Genomic DNA, 8308 nt, shown 5'->3' on the forward strand with positions numbered 1-8308 from the left:
CCTGTTGTGAGTGTTGACTCTGTTCTGTTCGGTGCCGCATGGCTGCCATGTCTGCTGCTCTACAGGAAGCACGTTTCTCCCACTCGCCTGGAAATAAAGGCTGGACCGTTCCCAACGCCCACCGCAGTTTCCCTCCCTCCTGGAAAGGCAAATCAGGAAAAACGCCATGACTGGGAATAGATGGGAAAGTACCAGAATAAAGTTGAAACAGGAGGCTACATTTCCTACTGAGTACAGAACCGCCCCTTAAGATGTGTATCGCCAAATCAGTCTAGTGCCTTACCAAAGAGCTCCAGAGCCAAGAGGAGTACTGCTCTGGTGGGATATGCTGCGGCTCTGATCCTCTTGATTTGATCCCACTCTCTGCTCACGGTCATTGGCTGTCATTCCTAAAGGACATTTCCCTTCTGACATCCATATTTACAAATAAACATTAAGATTTGCACCCTAAATGCAGTCATTTTTGTCTTTTTGTTTTACATAACAGACTTTTTAAGTCTTTAAAGCAACTTATCAGCTTTGTCGCTTTCGATCATGTTGTCAGGATCCGCTCTGGAAGGCTAAGTTTAAAGTGCAGTGTAAAGGCAGGAGAAAATCCCAAATGAAAGGCTCTGGGCACTGTTGCTATAGTGCATGGGTACTGTTTTTGGGTTAATGTGTAAATTTGTGATTCGTGTGCAATTCCATTTTATGCTGCCAGCTTTCACAGCAATTATTTTCCACAGCAACCATTATGCTAAATGTACAGAATGTACAGAAATGGTGAAAAGTTGATTACTGATATAAATATAAAAGTCACCTGTAATTAGAAATACACGGTTAAACTGTCTTTAATAATTCTGCACATTCTTTTATTATAATATTATTTTGAGGATTTCTAAGGCAGATTATAAATTGGATGGCTAAAGGACCAGAGCAAAGCTATTTTTTTAACTGTGATTCAAATTCAGAGTATATATGGATGGTCAGAGCCAAAAGATGTGCCAATGATTATGTAATAGTTTTTCTAAGGAATATTGTACATACAAGTAAGAAATGAACTAATTTATGCACATTAAACAGATAATCATTGCTGACATTTTGCCAGCATGGGTTTTGTCATTTGCTAAATGATGCGATGAGGAACTCAATCAGTATATTCCAGAACACAAGACGGAAACTACGGCCAAAGGGTTTCAAAATTTGTTTGCAGTTTTGGAATCACTCCAAAGCCAAAGCATGAATCCAAGCGATTAGTATTGTCCACGGCACCAGGACGTTTACACGTCTGGTAGCTGAGGCGATTCAGGAAGTGTTGTGTAAGGTGAAATTAAGATGACAGAGTAGCGTACAGTACACGCAGCGAGAACACTGTAGTCTGAACTTGAACACATGCCTTTCAACCTTATCTGTGCAAACAGGGATAACGTATAGCTTTCACGGAGGTAAAGATGATGCTGCTTCTTGCCTCTGCTCATTCGATACCTACTGTATGCTTCAAGCACGCGTAGAAATACAGTACTGTGAAGTATCCATGTGTCTATGCAAAGTAAAGATATCTGTTAATAACCACACCAGAAATCTTGAAGAAGGGTAACAGGTTATTGACACTGTATTAATCCAAATTCTCATTCCCTACACTGAAGCGTTACCAAATACAATTATTTAACAAAGCGAATCCCTTGAAAGTAGATGATACGGAGTTTAGCAATTAATGAGAAATGATTGAGTTTTACTCATTTAACTCACACTTGTATCCAAATCTTTGTACAATACATTTGCACCCCTTTACACAGCTGGGCATTTAGAATTCTACCTCACTCCATGGCTCAGCAGCAAAGGCACCTCATCTGGGATTTGAACCCATAGCCTCCTAGGTCTGAGTCCACATTGGTCCAGTCCAATTCCCTACAGCAGAGTCTGAATGCCCTCCATCTTTGTGTAGGTTCTCTCTGGGTGCTGCAGTTTCTTCCCATATTCCAAAGACGGGGAGGCCAGGCAAACACTGAACAGGTGGAACAGGTGAAGGTTTATTCCAGGCTGAAAAGAGAAGAAAAGAAACACAACGTCTTGGCTGTGGAGCCTTCTTCAGATCACGCCCTAAGAAGGCTCCACAGCCGAAAACGTTGTGTTTCTTTTCTTCTCTTTCCAACAAGGAATAAACCTTTACTTGTTCCTTTGCAGCCTACGCATGCTGACGCAGCTCCCTGCTTGAACAGCATGCTTGGGTGTGTGTCCAGGGTTGAGTCCCGTGGATGGCCCATGGGTTGCCCTGACCTGAACACGCAGATTCTGATGATGGCTGCAGGATCATGCCTCTGACACTTTGCCTTTCTGTCACACATGAGGAACTCTTTGCATCTGCTTCTGTATACTGCAGCCGACTTTTAATTCTGCAGCTGGCACAGACTTCCTTTCATAACAGAAGTGTTCAGTTTAATGCGGAAGACGTGATCATCAAAGGAAGAGAAAAGGGAATTTCTTCACCATTGCGACCTTTGTAATACGCTTTGGGAATTTAACTCCGGGAAAAAGCTTTTCCTATAATAAGTCTAATGGAAGCAAATATTTCTGAGTTCATGGATTATTATAAACCCATCTCTTTATTAATTTCTTTTTAACATTTATCGTAAAGAATTCAACACGTGTCAAACGAAGCACGATAATTTAGTTTTGTAAGCACAGCAGTACAGTATATGTGTGTCAGAATTTTCATTTGAGGGAAGAAAGCTAAAAAACTGACGTGCCCACTTGTACAGTGATATAAAAGAAACTTTAGCTATGATGCTTTATTACGATGGCGTCAATATTAAGGCAGGATCACCACAGATAGATGTACCTCCAGGGTTCAGATTTAATGATGCTTCTTGGGAAGCGTGTTAAACATGTGGGAACTGAAATATTATGCTGTGAACGTTTTACAAAGGGATTAAATTGCAAGGTGTATTTATTGTTGAGAAATGGCAGGGCTTGCTTCCTGTGTAAAACTGTGCTGCCCCTGAGGTATGAAAATTAACTACACTGCACTGTGCATCCCCACTCTTTAAAGCGCCACATAAAATTTTAGTTACTGCTTTGGAAAAGGAGCAGGAGAAGAGAGAGGGAGAGAGAGAGCGGGGGATAAAAAACAGAATATGTAAAAGCAGGATCGACCGAGCCATCAGCCACAGCTTTGAATTATGTCAAGGTAGCAAGTCTCTGCAACTCTCGAAAAGCCAGTGACCACTCTCTGATGAGCTGCCAACTTGGCGGGGGTACCGCAGCGCCAGAGCCAAGATGCAAGCCTGGAGCTGCAAACCAGCCTCTCTGGTAGGGCTGCACTCCACATTCCCCCGGCAGCTGTGAACTTGGCTCTTGCCACTAGCTATATGCATGTGTTCCTCGTCTCCTCCCTCTTTGGCTTCACAAGGCAGGAGGTTGTAACAGTGCCCAGCAATTACTGAGTTGGCATGCGCTGCATTGTTTACTCACAGTCATATTCCTACTGGACTTTATTAAAACACCATCTGTTGTCAGTTCAGAAATGAAAAGAAAGGGGAAGGGGGGGGGGGTGTATGGAAAAGGAGCAACAACAACAAAAGAAAACAGTCAAATCTGCATGGCAGGAGAACGGCTTGTCTCAGAGATGCGTACCTGGAGCACTCGTCACGGCAGCTTGGAAGGAAGCGGCGCTAACGCAGACTCGCAGCACAGCTCGTAATTCTGTCAGCAGTCCCAACAGAAACGGTATTTTCTGAGTCATGATACTTTTCCTGGCATCATTTAAGCTTGAGTCTGAGACTCAACTGCCTGCTCTGAGAATGTTTTTTTTTTTCTCTTCTGGGAGAAGTATCAACACGCACCAGTGACCACACACCTAGAAAGAGTCGTACAGTATTGCTTCAGCAGGTGAGAGACAAAGCCCAGCCATACTGCAAAAAGAGGAAGCTGCAACCACTTGTAAGAAATTTCTTTTACAACTTTGTTTTGCTTCCTGTTTTTATTTTTTGTCTGTAGAACACAGACATACTTTAAAGGAGGTCTGTTATGAGAGATGTCTCATTCCTTGTGACCGAACTGAGAGTTTTGTACTAGTTTCTAATATTGCATCTGTTAATTTAATCTGTGTGAATATCAGATGGGTTTCCTGTTCAACTCGAACCTTAAAGTGATAATTTATGATATGTTTTACATAAGAGCTTAAGAAAGGTTACAAGAAAGAGGAGGCATGTTGGCTCATCCAGTCTGTTTGGTAGTTAGTAGCTAATTGAACCAAGAAGCCCATCCAGCTGTTTCTTGAATCCAGCTGTCTCTTCTGGGTAGCCCCGCACTCCCACAACTTCTTGGGTAAAAATGTACCTCCTGTTCACTGTATATAAGACAACACAAACATGATTGTGTTGTCATTAATTCAGATAGTGAAAGTGGTTAAGTGCTATATTGATTACATTTATCTCTGCCTCAACGCAAGTGTGAATCATATACTGTAGCTTTAATTCTATTAACTCTGGCTGGATTTCAGCTCCACAGTGTTTAGGGACTCCACGGTTGCTAATAGTTTTTTTTAATATCACTCTAAAACTGTAGCAGTTGAGCTCTGTTTCAGCTCCTTCTGTTTCAGTCAAGTACTTGGAACAATCTGCAGCCCCTGTTCCATTATTAGAGGTCTTAGAAAAAGTAGCTCTCGTAATATCGATATAATATCCTGTAGGAAACATCTTAATTTTGTTGTTTTGAAATGTCCTGCCACAGACAGGGGTTCTTCCAGTAAAATGTGTTTGCTATTACAGAGAGAACTTTAGACTTTTTTGCAAGCTGTTACAGCATGAATTAGTTATGAAGAGAGAGAGAGAAAAAAAAAAATTATTTGAGAAAGAATGAGGCAAGCTTAAGCCTCAAGAATTTAGGGTGCTTGTGTTACTCTCATTCTCATTGGTCCAAAGCAATGAAATGTCATGATTTTTTTCAGCCTCAGTTAACTGTTCCATGTAGGTCCAATCCACCTTTCAGTAACCCCTTCACAAACCCAGAACATACGCATATACAAATGGATGTAAAGTGGATTGAATGTATGAAGGATGATTTCATCCTTTTGTATGTTTTTAATTTTAAAGTCTAACTTACAGTACATGGAAGTCCATATGAGACTGACTGTATTGAAGTAAATGAGTCATTGTTGTTCTGCTGTTTCCATGTTTCTCATTGAATTTGATTCTGGGTAAACCCATGAGACGAGATGAAGAAAAGCTTGATTCTTGGGAGCTGAGGTTAGTGACCACTGGAGCACAAGAACAAGAAAGAAAAAAGGGAAATAATGATTTAAATGGGATTTTTTACAACTCTTTTGTTCTCAGAATAACTCTAGAGAGTCATTGATGGTCAATAAAACATTTATCTATGTCCACAGTACTGCTGTAATGATTTTTACTACGGGTCTATGCCCATAGTGAGCAAGCAAAGCTACACTGCTTTTGTCATTTCCAAAAAATCAGCCTAATTGCTTTAGACAAAAAGGCATTGTTTGTTTGTTGATTTGTATTTGAAGGTATGTATTTGAAAAAATGATCGAAATGGAGGAAAATGTTTACTTTTTAAGGCAAAGTCCTAGTTTCTTCAAAAATAGTGGAATGCACATCAGCATAATATGGTCTCAATGGCTGGGTGTCTGCTTGGAAACCTTCACTAAGGAGAGGCAACAAGACTCTGATTTCTATCATTTTCTGCTGGCGTGTGTCTTCCTGTTGCGGAACAAAAGTTAACACTGGTACTTGCTGAAAGGATAGTCTGCTGCTCGTCAGGCAGATGATTGATCATGAGGAACTTCACAGCTCTTAGGGAGATTACTTTTTCCTAAACTGATTCTGCTTTCTAAAGTACAGGTTTACAGTACAAACCCTGGAGATGAAAGGTGAAGTGAAACTGCAGGCTGTCAATAGGAACAGTGTTTGTGAGTTAAAAGTCTAATTTCTGTGCTACTACCATGCAAAGTTTTCTTCCAAGGGCCTCAAGGTGGTTTCATTGCCCCGACTTTTACAAGCCAAGGAGTGGTTTGGAACTTTCTGAGGGGCTGTTTCACAGATGGTGACGTTGTAGCATGTCAACGCAAGACTGCATTGAGTAGCGCTGTGTTATTACTCTAGCACTATTCATTTATAATGCTTTTCCAAGATCATTTCCAATGGCAGACATCCATTATCAGCATGCCAGATATTTGCATAATCAAAACCTGTGCTGCCCAGAGCCGCAAATTAAACAGAAAAGACTGCCTTTTGTCGAATCCCGACATCAGAGCACTTGTCTGGCTGTGAAAGCTGTGTTAAAGGAATTACTGATGCAAAAGAGTTAAAAAATATTATGGGTATGAACGGAAGAGAAAACTTGGGTTTTTACAATGAGTGCTTACAGACCACATTCTAATTGGATTCATATGTTGAAGCAAATGCTGTATGCTTCATGCACTTTTACACTGTGGAATGAGCACAGGACAGTTGGAGCACCTAAATCAGGAATGTCTGCTGAAGCCCAACATCCTATAAAAATCCAATTAAAAATCCAACAAGGTGCATGGGAAATGCCTCTGATTTGGGGGCACACAAGTGTTAAGGAGCACTTGTTAGATGAGGGTGATATTGGAATGTCACTCCGCATTACACCTCAACTTGCGGGCATCATATCCCTGGATGAACACGGCACACACAAGAAGAAACTCACGGAACGTGACAAATAAATTGGCCCTGGAGCCGTCTGAGGTGAACATCCTCTGAGGGGAGTGAAACCAAGTTTTACACTACAACTGCGGTTCATGCAAGAGCTTCTAGGTTACGGGTAATGGCTGTTAAGTTTTAAGGTTTTCAGCACTGAGTTTTGGAAAGTAGGCCTCAGGCCTGGGTGAAGCTTCCCTCCCCTGGACAGAATTCAGGGAACAATTATTCCAAAAAAAGGTCTGCATGCAACGTACAGTATTATAGAATCCCAGCCTCATATCCATGAGAAAATCCACATGAACAGATGTATGTTTTAATCTTTTTTTTTCTCTAACAAATCAACACCAGACCTTCAATTTCCAATTTTAATGTTTTGGGACTGTGCTCAATGTTTTCACAATGTTTTTTTTTTTTAATCACAGCTTCGTCTTGAGATTCAAACATTGTTTCATCCGTCCTTCATACGTTTTTTTCAATTCGTACATTTCACGAATTGAAAAAACCATTGCTGTGGTTTGGGGAAGAGTCATCTCAACAAAGCTTTCTAAACTGTGACTCTTCTCATCATTCCTGCCCCTCAACGTGCTGTTGCCTTTAATAAGGTTCTGAACAACTAAAGACTCATCGTTTAGACATATTTGCAGCACCCAGTTGCTTTGTAACACTTTCATCTCACAAGCATTATCTAGTCCGCACTTCGGATTATGTGTTATTTTGAAAATAGCCAAATGAGAAACACGTCAATCAAAGATCATGAAGCTAAATGAAGCTTATGCTTGATCATTTCACCTGTGTTGCACTTGTCTTTTAGAAGCTGGATGGATGAAATAAAAGGCATTATGCTGGGGAGGATGGAGGGGTCCCAAGAGGTCCAACTAGTCACAGTGCTGGATGACAGGTTGAGCCCTACGGACAATTAACCAACTGTGACCATAACCTTCAAGAGCAGCAACTATTGGCTGAGTACCATCAAGGTGGGAGGGTATAGATTAGCTAGGGCCAATAAGCAGCGAAATCCTGTGCCTTGCTGGGAAGCAGCTTTGACAGACAGAGTTGCATTGCTCCTTGATCCTAACTATACTTAGGATACAGCGGTCTCCCAATTTGAATGAGAGATATATACAGACCATGACTTTTAGAGGAAACCACACATGGCACTCACACTGGTGAGAATAGTCATTAGTGGGCAGTTAAAATTTTGTAAGAGCTACTTATTTCATTACCATATTTGCTTGATGCACATTATAATAATTATGGTACAGGATAACAGAATGTGACTATCTGAGAATCCAATTTGCAACTGCTTTTCAATATCTCATGAATATTTTAAAGAAGATATTATTGATGTACTACCGAAGCTGCTATGTTATAAATAAACCCTTTCAAAGATTTGTTTCTTCTGTTATCTGTGGGGGTGGGGATGCTGAGGAAGTATTGATTCAATGACAACCTCTCACAAGATTAGGAAAACATACTTGATGATATGACTTTCAGTTTCAGCCTCTGTTCATATATAAACAGAATATTAAAACCTCACAGATTATTATAGCCAATAAAGCTCATTGTAGTTAAGTAGCTACTGTTTGGTTTAATGCTTTTTAGTTTATTGCTAAAGTACTGCCATCTTATAATTTGAATTAAATTTC

The 8308-nt window shown here is 40.6% G+C and overlaps 1 long non-coding RNA gene across 1 annotated transcript; it reads left to right on the forward strand.

Annotated features, from left to right (window-relative positions):
• Window positions 1–3156: 3156 nt before the first annotated feature.
• On the forward strand, window positions 3157–8051 carry LOC148657625 (uncharacterized). The gene is made up of 2 exons (XR_015941019.1): window positions 3157–3867; window positions 7474–8051. It is a non-coding gene; the product is annotated as an uncharacterized LOC148657625 (long non-coding RNA).
• Window positions 8052–8308: the final 257 nt, after the last annotated feature.

This window comes from Lepisosteus platostomus, chromosome 8 (genome assembly GCF_059453375.1).
Source record: "Lepisosteus platostomus isolate fLepPlt1 chromosome 8, fLepPlt1.hap1, whole genome shotgun sequence".
Classification (NCBI taxonomy): Eukaryota; Metazoa; Chordata; class Actinopteri; order Semionotiformes; family Lepisosteidae; genus Lepisosteus; species Lepisosteus platostomus.